The 21,181-nt window shown below is 53.8% G+C and overlaps 1 long non-coding RNA gene across 1 annotated transcript; it reads left to right on the top strand.

The window, feature by feature from the left end:
- Positions 1 to 1,355: 1,355 nt before the first annotated feature.
- On the top strand, positions 1,356 to 21,097 carry LOC116658168. The gene is made up of 3 exons (XR_004313365.1): positions 1,356 to 1,455; positions 6,073 to 14,440; positions 17,724 to 21,097. It is a non-coding gene; the product is annotated as an uncharacterized LOC116658168 (long non-coding RNA).
- Positions 21,098 to 21,181: the final 84 nt, after the last annotated feature.

Below are 21,181 nucleotides of genomic sequence, written 5' to 3'. Positions count from 1 at the left end.
CTGGTGCCCAGGCTCAGCTGCCCGGTTCAGCACTCGGAAGCCAGACAGGTGCAGCATGCACAACCCCTCCCTCCATGGGGAGACAGGCCCCCTCCCTCCGCGGCCAGGGAGCGGGTCCTAGCGTAGCGTCTGCAGTCTCCCTGCCCCTGGATACACGGCCCGGCGAAGGGGGCCAGCCTGGCACAAGGCCTCCATGCTGGGGTGGTAGCTCTCAGCTATGAACCATGGGCGACAACCTCCAGTCCGCTCTGCACACCCTTCCAGACCAATCTTTCTAAACCTCTTTCTCTTAAGCCACCTCCCTCCCAAGCTGTTAGCAGTTTCCTACTATCCTCTGGATGAAGTGCAAATGCACTTCCAGGGACTTTTTATCCTGGTACCCAGCCCAGCTCCCACTGTGCCCTTGCAGGCGAAGGCCGCTGTCCTCTCCCAGGTGTGCCCGACCTGCTCCCGCCGAGGGCCTCCTGCTCCCTCACACCGGGCCGTCTCTCCCTGCCCCTCACGGTCTGGTGCAGGTGGGACCTTGATCACAGACCTCTCCAGAGCCTCTGGGCTGGGCTGACCTTTCTTGCGCCTGGACTTCACTAGCCTTTGTGCTACGTGTATCTGGAGCTGGCAGGGACAGGGACCGTGTCTTACATCCTTTCTGTCCCACTCCTCGTCTTCGGGGTTGTAGTGACGCTGAGCACAGAGAAGAAGGTGCACCCAGCCCTGTGTCATCAAATGAGATGCGTGTGGTTCTTCGCACACATATGATGCTGTCCATTCAGGTTACGTTACTCAGACTCACTTTCTTCCCGTTGTTCTGAATTCCTGCATTCATTCATCCAGTATTTTTGAAAACATATGTTTTTGCAAAGTACGGTGCTGCGTGTATGGGGATATAATGGTAAGAAAAAAAGAGAGAGAGAAAGACAGTGCCTGGTCTCATGTGGCTAAAAGTCCTGTGGGGGTGACAGGCATCAAAGGACCATAGCAAAGCACAAACCTGCCACAGGGTAAATGCCACAGCGAATGAACGGCCATGCGGCTTGACAAGAACCTCGCAGAGGAAGTTGGCCCAACTGGGAAGGCGAGGGAAGGCTTCCCTCAGAGTGATCGCTGCGCTGTGGGCTGAGGGAGGCTGGGAGTTAACTAGCGACAATGGGGATGGATTCCAGCCAGAGGGACTGTGCTGGAAGAAACAGGCCACAGTCAGAGTGGAAAGAAGTTGAGAGTGACTCAGAGCAGAGAGAGACGAGGCGGGGAGGTGGAGGGGGTGCATCACGGGGTGAGGCCCACGTGCAGGGCTTTGCGGGTTGTGTTAAGAACACTGATATTGGTGGGTAGTTTTAATGGGGAGACTGGAACACTGACTGGCACCAGGGAGACCACCCCGGCGGCAGCATCAGCAGTGGAGGGGAGGCCACCAGGCTGAGCGTGAGGAGCCCTGTCAGGAGGCTGCGTGGCACCTGGGTGAGAGGTCGTGGTCCCTCGTGTTAGGATGGCAGGAAAGATGGGCAAAGGGAGGATTCGTAATTAAGAAGCAGCATGGCTTCGTGATGCGCTGCATCCAGGGGTGAGAGAAACAGGTGCTGAGGTTTCTGGGGAGCATAGCAGGGTGGATGGCAGTGCTGTTCACCCCGGTGACACGCCGTCAGACGTCCAGACTGGGGAGGCAGGTGATGGTGACTTGGTTTTGGATACGTCAAGCTTGAAGTACTTTTGAGAAACCTGTACCAGAAACGGCTAATACTCTGCCCACAGCCATTTCCCCCTTATTCTTTTAATAAGAAGCCCTCCGGAATTTCACTGGGCAAAGGGCTGCCCCAGTAGAGAAGATATTTCCCAACCCTCCTTGCACCTAGGTGTATCCATAAATCTAGCTTCTGGCCAGTGGAAGTGATGTGTACAATCATGCCCTTAAGAGGAGTCCACTTGTGCTCCCCTCCCCTTCTCCCCCTCCTGCTGCCTGGGATGCAGATGTGGTGATGGGGGTGCAGATGTGGTGATGGGGATGCAGATGTGATGGAGATGCAGATGTGGCAATGGGGATGCAGATGTGGCGATGGGGGTGCAGATGTGGCGATGGTGCAGATGTGGCGATGGGGGTGCAGATGTGATGGGGATGCAGATGTGGTGATGGGGAAGCAGATGTGGCGATGGGAGTGTAGATGTGCTGATGGGGATGGAATGACTATCCTGGACCCAGAGCTGGGGGCCCCATACGGAGGATGGCAGACCCTCTATCAGGCCAAGCCTGCTTATTGCTAGACTGACTTGAGAGGGAGCCACACTTCTACCTCTGTGAAGGTGTTGCATTTTGGGGTCTGTGTCTCCCCTCATACAGTGTCCAAGGGGAGATGTCAGGTAGGCATTTGGATGCATGAACCTGGGGTTCAGAGGAAAAGTCCGGAAAAGAGGTATGAGTTTGAGAATTCTTACAATGTAGGAATGAGGAAAGCTGTGAGTGGAGGAGACTGTCCAGAGGGAGAGAGGAGAGCCTGGGAGGAGGAGTGGTCTGGGGTCGACCAGGAGTCTCAGGAGTCCACTCAGCTAATGTCCGGGTTTGAGAACCACAAATGATGAAAGGAGGCTGAGAGCGCCCTGCTGAAGCAGCAGGTGGAACTGAGGAAGCAGCAGTCACGGGGGCCCAGGACGGGAGGTGGGCGCTTCAGAGGGGAGTCCTCTGGGGAGAGGTCTGGGAAGTGTGCTGCTGGTCTGCTCCACTGTGAGCTTGTCACACCAAGCGGTTGTTTGCTAATGAAGATCATGATTGCTAATGCAGCTTTGTGGAAACTGTGCACATCTCTGGCAAGAGCACAGAGAGATCGAATTACTGTTTCTCAATCCAATTTTCATGATAAATTATCCAGAAAGATTAGAAACTGTCAAACTCAGCTTGACACTTCATATGAAACAGTAAACAAACCTAAGTGTTTTAGTATCATATCTCCAGGTTCCAGAAGTTTATTTAAATTTAAAAAGATTTTTAAATTGTGGTTAAAAAAACACATACCCTAACATTTATCTACCAGGCAGCTGACCACAACTTTGCTCAGCTGCTGTGGAGATGGCAACAGGGAAGAACCCATCCTGAAACAAGGTCGATAACTGATGTAGGGATGGTTCTCACGGGGGCCTCACTGATCAGATATTCTGGAGAGTGGTAGCACTGACTTCCCTGACTCTGCACGATACAGCCCAGGAGAGGTGAGAAAGGGAGGTGCTCATGTGATCTAACGAGGTCAGTTGCCCCAGTCCTACCCCTGGTGTAGTCCCAGACCTCAGCAGACCACCCTCATTTCCAGCAAATAAGTGGCAAAGCCAAGACTAGAAACAGAATCCCTTGATCAGTCTACAGTCCACTGCCTTTTTTTTTTTTTTTTTTGCTACATCATCATACCTGATTTTGGTCTTGCTGAAATAATTTGAAACAGATGAGCATCTTAGCCGTTTTAAGTGTACATCAGTAAGTACATTCACGTGTTGTGCAGCAGATCTCCCGAGCTTGCTCGTCTTGCAAAACCGAAACTATTCCCATCAAACAGCCCCCGGTGTTCCCCGCCCCCAGCCCCCGGGGACCCCCGTTTTGCTTCCTGTCTCTGTGAAGTTGACCGTTTTAGGCACTGCAGATAATTGGACTCGGACAACATGTATCTTTTTGTGATCGACTTACTTCACTCAGCTTAATGTCCTCCAAGTCCATCCATGCTGTAGCGTGTGACGAGATTCCCTTCCTTCTTAGGGATGAATAATATTCCATTGTGTGCGTACACTGCGTTTTGCTTTCACAAACTCATTTTTAAAAAGTCAACTTTCCTGACTGTTCCTCTGGCTAAGTTTCTTGTCTACCTAGAAAGCACGTGGAAGAGAGATGGCCAATTAGTTACCAACTTTCTCCAAGAAAACTGACTTGGAGAAATCAGGGAGGGCAGACTTTTCCTGTCAGGGGCCCGGGAGTGAACGTCTTTGGCTCTGACGGCCGGCTGTGCTGTCTCTGCTGCCGCTGCCGGCGGCGCCTCTCCTCCCGGAGGCCTGCCTGCCTCCTGCGCTTCTGCGCTTCCTGGTGCTTCTGTTCACGGGCTGCCCCCTCCCACCCGCAGTGAATTTCTAGGGACTGGAGCACGAAATCCATGGTGAAGCTTCACTTATATTTCCTGGTGCATGCTGTAACTGAGGGTTACTTAATATGGGGGACATACAGTGTTTGTAGACTGGCTAACTTCACCTTAAGCTAAGGAAGTGTCCCCGCAGTGTGTCAAGCTCCTTGAGAAGGAGTTAGTACGTGCATATTTGCCCAGAGGACAATGTCCGGTTATTTAAAATATCAGGGTTTGAATGTCAACGTGCTGGAGCCAAAGATGAGACTTAAGACAATGTGATAGCCCCAGGTAATATGAGAGTGGATGGCTTATGTACTAGCACGAAGACAAACGTTTTAGCCTTTCTGTTCCGACTGACATCGAAACCGCTGCGTCTGGTCGTGTTTGCTGCTCACTGCGCTGGGGTCCTGGCTGGTGGGGCAAGTGGGCAGGCGCTTGTCTCTGCTCTGCTCCCCAAGTCCTGTGCCCCGTGTGGACGGTGTCACCTGGAGGGGCGTCTTTTTCTGGTTCATACGTGGGTGCCTTGTGGGCCAGCTGTGCCTTGACTGACTCCTGCTTAGTTCAGATTTTTTTCTGGCTCATACAGCCATCTCCTAACCTAGCTCTTCTGCCTCTGGGTTTTCCCTCATATAATCCTCCCCCCAACTCCTGCTGGATTAATCTCATTTCATGCCCAGAAAACGTCAGTGGATGGCTAGCACACTCACGATGAGTGACAGAGCCTAGCCTGGGACCCAAGGCCGCCCCCCGCTCTGGGCCTGCCGCCGCCTCCCACGGCGCGCACCGCTGGCTGCGCCCCGCGGCGTCTCAGCGCTGGTGGCTGGAGGACTGCCGGCTGACGTGGGTTGACGCCTGAGTGTGTTGTGCCAAGAGGGCTCTGCACCCCCTGTGTCTCACTCGCTTCTCAGAATAGTCCTCCGAGATGGGCTCTCCGTGACTCCATCCTTCCAACCAGAGAGCTCTTCACATGCCTTCTCCTTTGCTGGGAACAGGCCTACGACAGAGAGTCTGTGAAAACTTGTCTGATGAATCCCGGATGCCCTTACATCTGTTTTCTTGATCATTCGCCTGCATTATCTGACTTAACTGTCTCAAGTATGCTGAGCAGTATATCATCATTCCTGCTTTTCAGCTGAAAAAAATACTTGAAGCTCAGAGATGTTAAATATTTTCTCTAATAGTTCGTTACAGGCAGAGCTGATTCTGTGGCCTTAGTTGGTTTGGTACCAAAGGCTGGACTCTTAAAAGACCAGTTCTCAAGCTTAGTTACCTCTAAGGCTCACCCGTCACTGGGGCTAGTTCAAAATGGGCACTAACTAGAGATTCTGCTTTAATAGGTCTGGGGGTCGGGGGCAGGAATAGGCGTTTTCCAAATTCCACTCAGGTGAGTCCGCTGCAGGTGGTTTGTAGAACGTGCCTGGAGGGTCCCTGTGCTGAGCTGCCCTGTCCCAGTGCGGGCTGCTTGCTTGCCTCGTCCTCTTGCCCCTGTGTGGTCGGGACGTTCAGCTGCTCTTGAATTGCCATTATCGGGCTGGCTCGATGCTTCCTTTTTGTCTGTTGTGGCAGAGGAAATGCGTCCATCTCATCCCAAAGAGGCCCTGAAATCTTTGCATGTGGATTTAAGAAGCTGAGCACAGGTCTTCTCCACACTGTTCAGAATAGTAACCTGCTTCCTCCAAAGGGCTGCGTTTCCCGCCCTGTTCTGGAGGTGAAAGAAAGAGTGTCTCTGGACGGGCACTGAAAACATTGGCTGTATGTTGAGACCCTGAAGCGTGGCCGGTGAAGGATCCATAGATGCTTGGAAAATCCGTGCTTTTCCTGATGGGTTTAACAGAGCGTGTCACTGGGGAACTGGCCTTGCCAGTACGGGGATCAGCCACAGAGTATCGAGCCAAAGGGGATTATACTCAAGCCTTAAAACTGAATGGAATTTACCCTGCTAGGTTTTAGACTTCCTTGGGACCCATGGTCTGCTTTTCCTTTCCAGTTTCCCCTTGCGGAGTGGGAGTGTCTACCCTGTGCCTGTCTCACTGCTGTGTTCTGGAAGTAGGTGCCTTGCCTCGTTTCATAGGTTGACAGATGAAGACGAACCTTGCTCCAGGATGAATCATACCCCAAGGCTCACCCGTACCTGATTTAGATGGGACTGGGGTGAGAGTTTGGACTTACGGTTGATGCTGGGATGTTGGGGATGTTGGAATGAAGTGAATATATTTTGCACGTGAGAAGGACGTGCACTGACAGTCCAGAGGGTAGACTGTTGGTTGTGTCTCTTCCAAATTCATATGATGAAGTCCTAACCCCTGGAGCCTTAGAATGTGACCTTGTTTGGAAACAGAGTCGTTGCAGATAGAATCAGTTAAGACGAGTTCATCCTGGAGCAGGGTGGGCGCTAATCCAACATGACGTGCTCCTATAAAAGGGAGGAGTTTGGACGCAGACACACACAGCGAGCACCACGTGAAGATGCGGGGAGGCTGCAGGGATGTGTCTACAGACCACGGAATGCCGAAGGCTGCCAGCAGCCCTGGGAGCTAGCAGAGAGGCACAGAGCAGATCTTCCCCTGCAGCCCTCAGGAGAAAGCACTGCTGCCAGCACCTTGATCCAGACTTCGAGCCTCCAGAACTGTGAGTCGATGACGTCTCTCTTGTTTACGCCGCCCAATCTGTGGTGCTTTGTCATGGGGCCTCAGCAGATTGATAGGGATTTCAGCACTATTTGATGCTTTCTGCACACAGAACGGCCCTCCCTGAAGACTGTCTTCATCCCTGTGTCAATCAAGTGAGGACTCCATTTCCAGAAAATTCTAAGATACAGGGGGAAATATCACAGAATTAGACTTTCATGGTCAAAATGTCAGCGAGGCTTGGTGTCTCCGCAGTGCCACTCCTTAAAGCCGTGGAACCAACAACCACAGCTCAGAACCCCCCTGCGCGACTGGGCTTCGGGCTACACGTTGCTGGACACCTGCTGTGACCTGCAGGATATCCTCTTAAAAACAAGCATTTGCATGTGGTGGCTTCCTGAGTGTTTGTCCCTGAGCTCCCCTGCGGTGCCCTCTTGTTGACAGTGCCAAGATAGTTTAGGCTTGCCCCCCCCCCCGTCTCAGTCCAGCCTGCAGTCAGGAAAGCCACCACCCAAATGCCCCAGTCCCCAGTGGCCAGGGCAGGCTTCAGTCTGCCCACCATCTGTCTGTATCCAACCAGTGAGGACCTCTCTGGAGACGGCTGGAGCAGAGTTGGAAACGCATCATGCCACAGATGTAGGAGAGGCTTTCTGTAGGCTTATGTCTCCGGCTGCCCCTTAACAGGATTTTGTCATGGTTAGAGCTGAGTTTAAGACATTGTTTCTTTCTTTGATGAAAAAGGATATTTCTAAAGGAGAGGTGCATGGAGAAATAATGTGGCCAGACCAGGTACGGAGCCATTCCAATCCTTGCAAATATTATGGAGTGTGTACTGAAGACAGTTTCAAGCAACTAGTTAGGCTGGTACCAGGCCCCTTGACAAGGGAAGTGTAGGCACGGAGGTGGAACAGGCGGCTGGGCTGATTAGGGAAGAACACATCCTTCTTATGCATCTCCTGGAAACCCCCGGCTTTGCTGGGGTCACTGCTGTTAGCTTGCCCTTGTCTCAATGAGAGTTATATTGTCAGGTGGACTGAAGCTGTGGGGTGGAAGGAGTTTGCCCTGTGAAACTCGGATTCTCCAGGATGGGTGATGCTTCCTTATCCAAGGAAAGAGCATCAGCTCAGATCTGGGTGGTTAGTTCTCTGTCCTGACCCCTTTCCAGCCAGAATTCTGAGCTGCCATGACATCCAACCCACCGAGCCCCTGCCAACAGGGAGTGCACGTGGCTGTTTACTTTTGAAGATTTAGCGCGATGGCAGCTGTGTTTGCCTACATTGCCAGAGTTGGCTGTTCTCCCCTGGTGGGAAAATGTTTAAGGCTTCCTTAGCCAGGGAAGGCTGAGAGGGGCTGGTGGGGAGCCAGGCAGCTGTACAGGGGTAGTGTTTATCATGGGGAGAGGGGAACTGGATATGTGGAAGGGGGTGGGGGTCTGGAACAGCAGAAGGAAGATACGGTGGGGATCACACTCAGGTGCGAAGTGTTCTCAGAGGTTGGGAGCATCCAGTGAGCTGGATTCATAGATGGGGGTGAAGGGAGGGGACCACTCCATCACTCATGGTCCAGTCAGAAAAAAAAGGCATCCAAACAGAGTTTTCAACAGAGAGAATTTAATGCAAAGAATTTATTACATGAGAAGAGCTGAGAAGCCACACAGGAGATGGTGAGGCAAGTTAAATGTTAACAGAGTGAGAAGCTTCTACCAGCCGTGGCATCAGGTGTGTTCACTTGAGAGCCCAGAAGCTGGGGCACAGGGTGGAGGTGGGAACCAGTCCAGGCCTGGTGAGTGGGAGCTGGGATGGTGGAGGGAGGGGCTCCTGGTGGGAGATGGAGTCTCTCCTGAGGCAAGAGGGAGAAGGACCCTGGCCCCTCTTCATCCCTAGAGCCCTTTTCTGGCCCAGACTCCCGGGAAGCCACTCACAAGACAGCCCAAGAAGAGAAAAGGAGAGAAAGCACGTGGATGCAGCTGGGAGCAGACGGCAGGTGACCAGCATGGCCGTGACGAGCAGATACTGGGCTGGACGCCATTGGGAGGTGCCTGTCAGGGATCACAGAGGGATCAGGAGGGGTCAGGGAGGTGCGTTAAGTTGCCCAAAGTCACACCAGAACAGAGCCAGAATTTGAATGTGGAGCTGTCTGGCTCTGGGTTCTCCGATCCCACGCTGAGGGTAGGGTTAGCTTTCTGGGGATGCCCGGGCAGAAGAGCACATTGCTGAGAAGATGTGCCGACAAGGGGTTAGTAGGTGGGAGGAGGTCCCCCAGACAGACCAGCTCTGGGAGAACATGGAAAGGCTGCAGTCATGGGGTGAGGTCTGCCCGGCAGCTGCCTCACTCTCCTTGGATTCGAGCATCAGAATTCCAGGAGCAGCCACAGGAAAAATGAGAATGCTGTTTGGCCATGGTTTGGGTGAAGGGGGAAGAAGGTGAGGGGAACTTGAGGTCATGCCAAGACGTCACGCAGGAAGGGCGGCTCTCCGGCCCAGCTGTGGGCCGAGCGCTTGCTGCACTGCTGTCCTCTGGGCAGCCAGCTCCACTCCGGGACGACAGAGGCGCCGCCAGCCCCAGGTCCTTGGAGCGCACGCGTCTTTCTGACTCACAGTTGGATCTCCCCGTGAGCAACGCCGTGCGGAGGTTTGGAATGGACGCTTGTGCTGCAGCAGTGTGTTCTAGCTGGTTGCCTCACTTAGGCGACGAGTCTGCAGAACGAGCTTGGATGGTGAGGCCATATTTACTGCCGTGCTGACAGATTCGTGCGCCGCATCGCGGGAGGGTCTCAGGGCCACTGCAAATGCTGCTGAAGCTCACACACAGGCTCCTCCAAGTGCTTGCTGTGAAGGGCTCTGTGTCCTCTCCCTGCCCTCTGGAGTGCCGACCTGCAGGTGTTGGCACGAGGAGGTCAAGGCTCCTTTTCCGAGCCCTCTTCCCCCGGCAGCTCCTTCCGAAGGACGGGGAGCGTTTTCCTCCCGTGGCAGCATCTGAGCCTCCTGCCCCAGAGCAGTCCTTCCAGAGCGCTCAGTCCTCTGTAAGAGGCTCTGAAGTGGACGGCGGGGCACGCCGCCTCCAAAAGGCCCATCTGGATGAACAGAACTTCCTAAAACAAGTGTTAACAATCGAAAGAACAGGGAAGTTGAAAGGGTCCCTTGGCCCCACACTTCTTACCACCCCAGGCCGCGCTCTGGCGGCCTCCTTCCGCGGAGGCCCTCCAGCAGCGCGGCTCTCTATCTGGGGCTGAGTGAGGAGCATCTGTTCGGGGTCTGAACAGCCCGGTCTGGCAGCTGAGGGTCTCCTTTCATTGGACAGTTTGGCCCAAAGAGCATTTCATGAACTACACTCGTCACAGTAACATGCCCAGGAATCTGCTTCTGTGCTCGGACAATCATCCAGCTTTACCAGCGGCCCACTTTATTTAGCACGGTGTACACACGGCATGACTGCTCTCCTGGGGGTGAGGGGTGGGTAAGATTGGAGGAGGGGCAGGGGAAGTGAGCACTCAGTCCATTTCCTGGGAAGTGACAGCCATGGAGACCTGCTGGAGGCCTGTGCCTCGTGGTCTGGGAAGACAGGACTCCGCAGGCCTTGCTTTGACGGAAGTGGCTGGGCACTGGTGGTCCTGGGCCCGTGGTCCCCCACGGCACCAGTGGATGAGTAGTGGCTCTTCCGTGTCACCTCCTGTGGAGGTGCTGGGACATGCCGACAGACGGTGCTCGTTCTGAAGGACTGCAGAGTCATACCACAGACCAGCGACTGTGGGACAGTGGCGGGGCGAGGTGATGCGCAGTGTTCTTTGAGAACCCAGAGGGTGATACTTCCCGCGGGGGCAGCACGAGTGGGCGCGGTTAGTTGCTGATGCTCATTCTCTGGAGCTACTCGGTTGACCCCTGTGTCTGTGTTTGCATGTAGAACCTTCTAGCTCAACTATGAGTTTGGGACAAATGTGGTCATAGCGCCCCTGTCTCGCTCCACTCGCTCCACTTTTCTTGTCTCTCTGCAACATGAAACCATGAGCAGTGGTCATCTTTTCAAAGTTAGTGTCTGTCGAACTGGGACCAAGTCCTTCCCAGCACGGCTGGGACTTAAAGGAGGGCTGGAGAGGACTGAGTCTGGAGCAGCATGGAGGTCTGGCTGTCCAGTTCCACAGACAGGCACAGTCAGGGCGCAGCGCTGGCAGTGGACCAGAGGTTGGCTGGTGAGTGAGGAACACGGAGGTGCAGGGGGACTTGCAGGGGTGCTGACGAGCAGAAGCGGGGCAGAGAAGTGACCACCCCACCAAGAACCCGTGAACACAGAGGCAGCCTCGGGGCCCAGTCAAGTAGAGCCGCCGAGGCCCAGGCTCGCCCTGCCCCGCTCCCACGTTAGCCTGGTGGTGCGTTCCCAGCGGAAGCCGGGGCAGGTCTGGCACTCGGCTGGGTTTAGTCTGCCTTCGTTTGTCTTGCTTAGGTGACTTCCTGCAGTGTGGATCCAAAGGAGACCTGCTACCGTCCGCGGGAATCTGGCCCTGGAGTGGCTTCTGAGGGCGCTCCGGGTGTCGAGCGCAGCATCGCGGGTGCTGAGGCCAGCCTGGCTTTCAGCTCAGCTTTCTTCAGTTGTGTTCCTTCCATGATTTGGTTTGGTTTTGTTTTCAAGGAGATGCTGTTTTGTCTGCCACATGGAACTGCGATTACTCACCGAGGGAAGCATGCCCCACCCCCCACCCCACCCCCAAGACTCTGGCAAGAACAGGGGAAATTCCTTTCAACCCTAGCCCCGAGGAATCCTCGTGATCCTGGTTTCCATTTTGGTCAAAACAGGAGATGAAAGGACTCGGCCCAGCAGTGAGGAGAACCATCATTTTGATCCGGAGGGAGGCAGAGCCAGATGAAAAGCGAGGGTCCCCCTTTCATCCATCCTGTGAACGAGGAGGCACATCCTGGTACAAACTGAACAACTGTTGTGAGTCAGACTCCTGGTTGGGGTCTCATCTGTCAGTCTGAGCCTTGGGAGGGAGGAGAAGCGGCCCTGGAGAGGGGCTGCCTTTCCCCATTAGGGAGTTCCAGTAACCCTGCTAGTCTGCAGGCTCAGTCTGTTTGGGCTGCGCTAACAGAACACCACATCAGAAGCTCACTTCTCACGGTCCTGGAGGCTGGCAGTCTGAGACCAGGACGTCAGCGGGTCGGTGAGGGGCCTCTTCTGGGTCACAGACCTCCCCTCGTGTCCTCACATGGTGCAGGGGCAGTGGGGTCCCGTGGGGTCTGCTGTGTAAGGGCACTGATCCCACCATGAAGCCTTCACCCTCATGACCTCATCACCTCCCAAAGGCCCCACTTCCAGCACCATCACCTCGGAGGGTTGGGATTTCAACAAGAACCTTGGGGCAGCACAAGCGTTTGGACCATAGCCTCTACCTGCTATCTGACTTCATGTGTTTGGAATCGTTTTTATAAATGCAACTAGAAATAGCAGGTTTCCTAGAGAGAACTTCCAGGTAGTGAAACATGGGGCTGTTTGCTTTGGATGATCGTGAACATGTCTATTTGAAGGATTTTTTTCTTTTTAATCCTCCTGACTTCCAGCCGCTCTGATGTAGGTGCCTCTGAACTTCATTACTTCTAGGTTTGGTATTCTTTAAAACTTCAAAAAAATTTTGTTGTGGCAAATTATGCATCACGTGAAATTGACCTTATTAACCATGTCTAAGTGTGTGCGTCAGTAGTGTCAATTATACTCACCTTGCCGTGCAACCAGTTTCCAGAACTCTTACTTCTTGCAAAGCAGAAACTCCCCACGCCCCCCCCCCCAGCCCCTGCAGACGCCGTTCCGCTTTCTGTCTCCACGAGTCTGACGGGTCTGGGGGCCTCAAATGGATGGGATCGCACTGCAGTTGTCTTTTTGTGACTGGCTTGTTTCACTTAGCATGATGTCCTCAAAGATTGGTATTCTTTTATTCTACCTTTAAAATAATATTTCCTCCTAACATCCAAGGGTTAACCCATTTAAACTCCGAAAAAATCATCAATAGAATTTTAAAAAGATTCTCTAAGCCTGGACGTTTTAAATACAAATGTGTATCTGGAAAACACCGTATTGCTCGTAGCAGAGTGGGACGTCTCAGAGGCGAAAAATCAAATGGACCGAGGGCCTCCCTGGTGAAGGAAGAGGGGTCATGTTAAGTGGTGCCAGCTGGAAACCTCGTGTACGGCAGGGAGCTGAGCCCGCGGGCCTGGAGCCAGGGGCAGGGGACGCTCTGCAGATGTGCCCGTGGTCACGCTGCTCCCCGGGGCTGCGGCAACAGCTGCCGGTGGAGTGGGGCTGGCAGCCACTCCGGAGGGAGACGTCTGCCCGGGCTGTCGCGGAGCCGGAGGGCAGGAGGCAGCTGCAGAGAAGCGAAGACAAGGATGGGGCACGGCTTTCGAAAAGCCCACCCTCCACGTCCTCGCCTGCCCCCCCACCCCCAGCACAGGCCCCCAGGTGGGTCAGGGAGCTCGGAGGAAATGTTTTCATCCTAGGCAGCTGCCTAGCCGTGTCGCACAAATGCTGGAACCAGGCGGACTGGGTGGGGGAACCAGGCGGACTGGGTGGGAGCACCAGGCTGTCCGTCTCACAGACCTTCAGAAGCTCCTTGGAGTTTCCTTGTGTCTCGGCAGTCAAGCAAATAATCTCTAAGAACCGTGACACCATCTTTTTCAAAGAAATGCAATTTGCTACTGTCAATAACACAGATTTCCCACCCTGAAGAGCCAACGTGTTTTCTCGCTATTTATCAAACCTTTACACGCTGGTGACTAATGGAAAACACGACAGCAGTTTGTTACTGTTTGGACATTGTTTCCGATCAGAAGTGACGCAGGGACAGAGGGGCATCAGTTAGGATTGCATTCAAAATGTATTCCCTCTGGAGGGAGTGTCCACATGCTCACGTAGCAATAGGTTAATGTGTGCAGCCTTTGTAAGGGATTGATGCAGTAATTTTCACTTTAAAAAACCGTGTTCCCATCCATCAGCTCATCTGGGCATCAGGAGAATGTTTATGGTATTGCTTCCGTTGGGGAGAACGAGGCTTACAGAAGAAATGGCTTGTCCGCGGCCATGTGGGAAGTCAGCGGGGGCTGAAATATGGGTCTCCCGACTCCTAAACCAGAGCTTTTCCCATTAAACTATACTTGAGAAGAAGAACGTGTAAAAACCCTAGCAAGAGGTGAAGAGGCAATTTCTTTCTCCTACTAACTGGAAGGGCTTCCCCTACTCCCAACCCAGGCAGTCCTGAGATGTCACATTCGTGTTTACTTGAAAATCAAGGGCAGATACCTATTAGGCTGAACTATATAAAACTTCCATTTTAAAAAAGCTTGAAGCAGTCAGATATCAACAATTTCCTGTCTCAAAGGAATCAACCTCCCCACATTTCTGCAGGCGGCGTTTCCCGGGTAGCGTCAAAGGGGCTGCGTTGTTGGCCAGTTTGGCCGGTTGCTTCCCTCTCCACTCTGCTGCCCCTTTCTCTGAGCTGCCGAGGCAGCAGATCATTATTTTCGTGGCCTCCATAACCAAACGGAGCCAACCGTAGAGGCAGCCGGCCAAACTGCAATTAAACCCGGACCAGGCGATTCAGGGTCACGTACAGATGACTCACAAGTGACCAGCACGCAAGAATTTCAACAGGTCTGACCGGCCCCTTGTTCCTGCTCATCTTGCCTGGAAAGGGAATTCAGGCAGTGTTCTTTTCCATTCATCTGGCGTCCGTTCGCATGTGTCCTGGTGAGTGGGAGACAGCTGATTTCCAAGGCTGTTGCAGGGGGACGATTAGGAAATGAGGAGGGTGTCTTGGCTGGGTGTCAGGAATGGAGGAAGGGGCAGTGAGTCGAGTGGCTGAAGAGACACACATTAGAGCCATTCATCCTTCCTGCTCCGCGGAAGCTGCAAACTCACACCCCTGGCCCGGCTTCCCACCATCTGGAGCGAAACCAGGACGCTCCCACCCGGGGTGGAAGGGCTCCCAGCGGGGCCAGGCTGGCAGAGGGGCCGCGGCCGCGCTGCAGGCGCAGCGCCGCCGGCCTCCTCGTCGGTGGGGAGCAGTGGGCGGCTTTCTGAGCCTGCCTTTCTGGTTACACGGTGCTTTTGAGACAGGGCACGAAGCCACGGAGCCCAAAAATGGCTTTGGAGGAGCCGTGTTTTGAAGGCTCTGCATCCAGAAGGTCTCGCTGTCCTTTTCTCTGGCTCTGTTTTCCCTTTGCCCCCGACGTGGGCAGAGCTCAGGCCAAAGAGCCCGAATTCCCACAGCAAGATTACAGACCCGGCGAGCTAAAGTTAGCAAGCCGGCCGGGCAGCGGCCGCAGTCCCGGCTCCGGCTGCGCAGCGCCCGCTGGAGGGAAGCAGGGACTTCTGTACGCCTGCGAGCAGCGCTGGGAGGCCAGCTCTCTGGGAAGGCTGCAGAACAACTCTGATTTGTCACATCTGCTGATGGCCGTGGTGTAAAAATACTCCCACTGTGGCCAGTAGTTTAATAACCGGTTTGCAAAGCTTCTAGATGTTTGATAATCTCTCCCGAGCCCAGACGGCGTGACCGCAGCGTGATTTGGTGGCTTAAACCCTAGAGTTGGACGAACGCACGAGCAGAGCTTAGGTCTCAGGGCCGACCTGTCCCCTTTTTCTCCTAGTCTCCCTCCCTTCCTCCCAAGCTCTCCTAAGGGCGCTCCCTGGACCAGTCACTGCTTGGAACAAGGGCCCCAGGCTCTGACCTTTAACACTGTGCCCACCTGGTCACATCGCAAAGCACCCAGAGCCCAGGACTTCCCAGACAGCCTCTCACACCGCTGGGCTCTCAGCTGCCCTCCCTGCGCACAGGCCAAGGGCCTACCTGCCAGGAGGCCGCTGCACGTCCCCTGTAGGGTCACTGTTCGGGGTTCCTCCATGCTGGAGCATGGGTGGCCTCAGGTACCTCCTCTGGCGGGCCCGGTGCATAGTCTGAATACCGTCTCCCTGAGTGGGGCTTCGGTCAAGCTGACAGGGAGGTAGGAGCCGGCCTTTCTGTGGGACAGGCTTGTTCAGAAGGAGGCCCCACGGTACCCAGCTGAAAGATTTCAGCATTTGGCAGGAAGTTTGCCTCCCAGTTCTGCAGACAAGAGGGCTGCGTCTTCTGCATTTTGGCGAAAAGCCTCAGGTGCCTTACGTGCAAAACGGAGTGACTGAGCGAACTCGTCCCTACAGCGTCCGTCCGTTCTGCGCTGCTGGGATCCTGCGGCTGGTGGAGGCATGCTCCTCAACTCTTCCCTGTGTGGCTTTCAGCCCCTTGATACATATGATCGTTGTTTTTGTGCCCCTGGGACACTCAGCATTCCACTAAGCATCATTGTTTAGCTGTGCCACAAATAAACTGGTCTTCTCGCTAAGTAAACTGGAGGGCGTGCTAGGTTGAACCAGTACTCTTCTGCACACCTTCTTCAGAACCTCTGCTAGTCCCGGGTGCACTGAACACCTCCAAAAGGGGGACAGTGCTCATGGGTTCCCAGCCTTTTTGACCTCAAATCGTTTTTTGTAAGGACACTGTATCAGTCTTTCAGAACTGTAACAAAGTGCCACAAATCGGGCGGCTTAAAAACAACAGAACTTAGTGTTTTCGTGGTACTGGAGGCTGGGAGCTCAAGATCAAGGTGCTGGCAGGGCCGCGTGTCCGCTGAGGGCTCTGGGCTGAGTCTGTCCACGCCTCGCCCCCAGCCCGTGGGCACATCACCCAGCCTCCGCGCCTGTCACCACGGGGTCTCCCGGGGTGTGTCTGGGCCTCTCCTCTCCCAGGACAGCTGCACAGACACCAGTCAGACTGGGTTCTGACCACCCTGACTGAATAGGACCTCATCTTGACCACATCTGCAAAGTTTCCCTTTCCAGATATAGTCACATTCACAGTTATCGGGGGTACAGATGTCAACAGATCTTTCTGGGGAACACAGTTCAACCCACAACAGACAGCTATTGAAATTTCCTGAAACTGGTACTCCAATGAACACATTTTGGGAAATGTTGTCCCAGGAGCTTGAAATGTCATTAGAATTCACTGACCGGGTACATGGCCCAGCCCTTAGGTCAGAAGTTAACCGTGGAGGGGAGAAGTGGCCACGAGGAAGTGCGAAGGGGCAGGGTCACAGCTCCTCCGCCAGCTCAGGAAGTCCTCTCCCCGATACGGCAGAACACAGAGATGGAGGCGAGGCATCAGGCAGCCTTCTCAACAACCTCCTTAAAGACGTGTTTCTGGAAGGTCCCCAGTGCCCTGCTTCCATCAGCCCTGACTGTGTTCTTTGGGAGAGCTGTCCTTGTTCTGATCCGTCCGGCCAGGGAGATGCAGAGCCGAGCTTTAAGCTGAAGCCCTGCCTGTCCTTCCCCAGGGCATCGCCGTGCCTTTCTGATAACCGGCCCCTCCTGCTGAGACGTGCAGCTGTCCCAGGTCTTGCAGCTCACCCGATGCCTCGCCTCCAGTGCTTTGCACATTCATAGAGGGAACTGGGGGCCAGGGTGAGGGGACTGTCCCCGAGCTGGGAGGCACACAGCCCTGCACCCTGCAGGAACACGCTCAGCCCAAGAGGGTCGGCTCTGCACCTGCAGTCTTGTGTCTTCCTCAACCTGGGCGCCTCGTCTAGGTGTTACAGGGGCCTGCAGTCCACCTGCTCAGGGCCCAGTCCTTCCATGAGACGCTGTTTTCCCGGAGCAGGGCTCTGACTCCTTGAGTCCTAGGCAGCTGCCATCTCGGTGGGATTTGGCTCCCACTAGTCTTCTCAAGTCCCTCATGCTCCCAGCTTTGAGAGTCACTCCTTTGCCAAATCATCACAGCCCCAAGAGCCCTGTGTTGAAATGCTTACACCCTTTGAGGACTCACCCATTCACCGCTTGCCTGGCACTGCCCCTTCTAGAGCCGGTGGCACAGCGGGAACGTCCCCTGAGGGCTGGGCTCCTGCTGGTGTGCCCCTGGGCACAGCACTCACCCTCCTGAGGAGCAGCGTTCTCATCAAACCAAGGCAGACTTTCATCTTTTCCCCACATATTTCTACAGGATTGTGGTTGGGATGCCTGGAGACAGCAGACGAGAAGTTGACTTTTGTACAGCAAAGCGCACTTGGCAGCGTGCGAGACAGTGCCATCACTGCTGCTGGAAGAGACGTGTGGGCCCGCCCCCCCCCCCCCCGGGACCGCAGCGCGCCGGCAGCCAGGGGCAGGGTTTGGGGGAGGACGGCGCTGCCCGTGGAGGCCCCGCGGAGGTCGGGCGCTGCGGCGGCGAGCTCCTCCTGTCCTGCGGCTCCGACCCGTCGTGGGAACCTGCAGAGCCTGAGCGGGGAGGGGAGAAAACTAAAAGGGAAATGCCGGCCAACTCCAGTTCACCCCGTTTTGCCAGGAGCCAGCTCAGCCACCACTGAGCCGGGGCATGAGGAAACAGCAACCCTCCACCAGCTCCTGCGTGCGTACTTCAGACTCAGCGAGAGGATGGGCCTCTGACGAGAGTAACACAGACCGGCAGGCAGGGCGGGAGACTCCCCAGAGGAAGCAAGGAAACAGGTTGTGTGCTGGGCCTGGCCTCCTGGGGTGGACTGGTGACAGGTACTGGGCATCCGAGGGTGGCCGCGGGTGTGGCGCCTGAGGGGCCAGCAGAGCACCTGCAGCCAGGCCTCGGGGAAGCTGGCTTGTGCCCGGGAGCAGGCCCTTAGCCTTGCAGCCAGGCTGGCGAGGCAGACTCAGTCCAGAACACTTCCTTCTTTGGGGGCCGCATGTCCCTTGTGGTTAGAGAGGTCTGGACACCTGCTTCCTCAGGTGCCCCTTCTGTGGCCCAGGCTCTGCCCTGGCTGTCTTCCCAAGAGGCGTAGACAAGTCACACCGCCTCTCTGCGCTGCCCTGCTCATCTCCACGGGATGAGGGGGCCAGCCTAGACGGCCTCCAGGATCCCTTCCGGCATGGCATCAGGTTGCTCAATGATCCAAAACTAATTTCTAAGGAGCTCAAGAAACAGTACGGTATATGTGACTGGAGCCTGTGGGATGGGACTATACAGATTCCCTGAAATTATAAAATCTTATTAAAACAAATACTGAAGTATGGCATGCCTCAAAAAATTAAAGAATTCTCATATGACCCAGAAATTCCACTTCTGGGTATACACCCAAAAGAACTGTAAGTAGAGACTCAGACCACGGCCCACCAGTATAGCAGCGTTATTCACAACAGCCGAGCAGCGGAAACAACCCCAGTGTCCGCTGAAGGATGAATGGAAGCAAGAAGTGATGTATACACATAATGGGAGATTATTTAGAATGAGGAAGGGATTCTGACACATTCTACAGCCTTGAGGCCATTATGCTCAGTGAAATAAGCCAGACACAAAAGGACAGATGCTGTCTGATTACACTTATATGAGGTGCTTAGAATAGGCAGATTCATGGAGACAGACAGGAGCATGGTGGTTGCCAGGAGCGGGGAGAGAAGGAATTGGGGAGCGCGTGTTGAGTGGATGCAGAGTTTCAGTTTGGGAAGGTGACGGTGTGCTGGGGGCGGATGGTGGTGGTCGTGTACAGCAACACGAATCTGCTTAATGCCACTGAACTGCACCCTTAATAATGGTTAATTTATGTTATATACCTTTTATCAGAATAAAAAAGCAAATACTGGAATATTTGTGCATGTTAACATTTTAAAAAATTTGTTATACAAAATAATGATGATAAAGCATAATTTGTGCTGGTTTGTAGCTCTCTTACTGATGTGAAGAATGAAACCAATCACTGAATAATTAATTTAAAAAATCAATGAAAGTGGAGAATTACTAAAAATAATGCTTCTATACTGTATTGTAATTTAACTTAAAATGGCTAAATGTACATTTACTCACCAATCTTAGTGTCTTTTTCTGTGTGCGTAGGTTTGCTGAGTGGAGTTCAGCATGGTCTTCCTTGCGTAAACCACACCCAGGGTGTATCACGTGCAAATTCTAGGTTCAGGATCTTCAGCCTGGAGTAACAGCTTAGAGACACTTGTGAATAAGGATGAAGGCAGAATTCTAGATTTTCTTCTCCCTGCCACTTCTTTTACAACTGCATCGCCTCACCTAAGTCCGTATCTCTATCTCTACATCTATGTAGCTAACTCTCTGTCTATGTAAATATATTTAAATAGCTAATCTTCATAAAGTTTTCCCAAAGCATTCAACACGTTTTGTTATGGAAACAAAATAACAATTACAGCCAGGCTGAGCAGGCTTGGAGACACAGTTTCTAGTTTGTAAGCGTAAGTGCAACGGGAGAAGGCAGAAGCGTGCAGTTCGTCATAAAGTAAATGAAAAGACAAGCCATAATGTGGGAGAAGATATTTGCGACACAAAAACAGATGGAAGGACTAGGATGTCAAACATATAAAGAACTTAACCAAATCATTAAAAAAAAAATAGAAATAACCCGATAGAAGAATGGGCTGAACACTTGGACAGGCATGAAACCAAGGAGGGAATCCAGACGGACGACACCCAGGGAAAGGGAGAGGCTCGACCTCATTGGTAATCAGGGAAATGCAAACTAAAACCTCAGCGAGGTAACGTTACGTATGAGAGAGGCAAAAACTAAAAATTCTGAAAATTCTAATTGTCAGCGAGGATTTGGGGCAGCAGAAACTGGGGGAAGTTGTCACCTGCCAGTACCTCTTTAGAAAGCAGCTTGCGCTGTCTGGGGAGATGGAAGGCACGCGCGCACCCTGTGGTGCAGCAGTCCCCCCTCGGGTCCGTACCCGGGGACGCCTCGGCAGGGATGCAGCAGAGTACATCCTGCTAGGATGCTCATGGCAGCCCGGCTCACCTCGGCTGCCCTGGGAAACGACCCAGCACTCGCCACCTGTGGGATGGATACATAAATTCTAGTATGAAATGAAATACGATGTAACGAGAAAAATGGAGAAACTTACTGCCACGCAAAACAACGGGAGTCAGTCTTCAGAACATAATATTGAGCACTGCAAGCAAGACAAAGAACACATTGTGATCACATCCATTTCAGGCTGAAAAGCAGGTGAGACTAAACTTTGGCGGTATCGTGGTGACGTATACATAGATGGTCACGTTTGGGAGTGTTACGGGCCTAATGTTTGTGTTCCCCCCCAGATCCATGTTGAAGCCGTAACCTGCGCTGGGATGGAATTAGGGGGTGGGGCCATGGGGAGGTGATTGTGCTGAGGTGAGGTCGGGAGGCCACGTGGAGCCCTCCTGATGGGTGATGAGATGAGACGTCAGAGAGTGTCCTCTTCCTCTCTCTGCCTCGTGAGGACACAGCGAGAAGGCTGCGAGGTCTGCAAGCCAGGAAAGGGGCTCGCGCCAGAAGCAGACCATGCGGACAGGCTGGGCTTGGACTTCCAGCCCGGAGCTACGATGAGTAAATGTCTGTTGTTGAACCTCCAGTCTGTGGTGCTTTGTTACAGCGGCTCAGGCAGACTAATGCAGGGGTTGGGTGTGTTTTCAATGGGGGGGCACAAGGGGGCTTC

The sequence above is a fragment of the Camelus ferus genome, chromosome 20 (assembly GCF_009834535.1).
Source record: "Camelus ferus isolate YT-003-E chromosome 20, BCGSAC_Cfer_1.0, whole genome shotgun sequence".
Classification (NCBI taxonomy): domain Eukaryota; kingdom Metazoa; phylum Chordata; class Mammalia; order Artiodactyla; family Camelidae; genus Camelus; species Camelus ferus.
The sequence above is the reverse complement of the archived record's forward strand: the minus strand, read 5'-3'. Positions and strand labels throughout refer to the sequence as shown.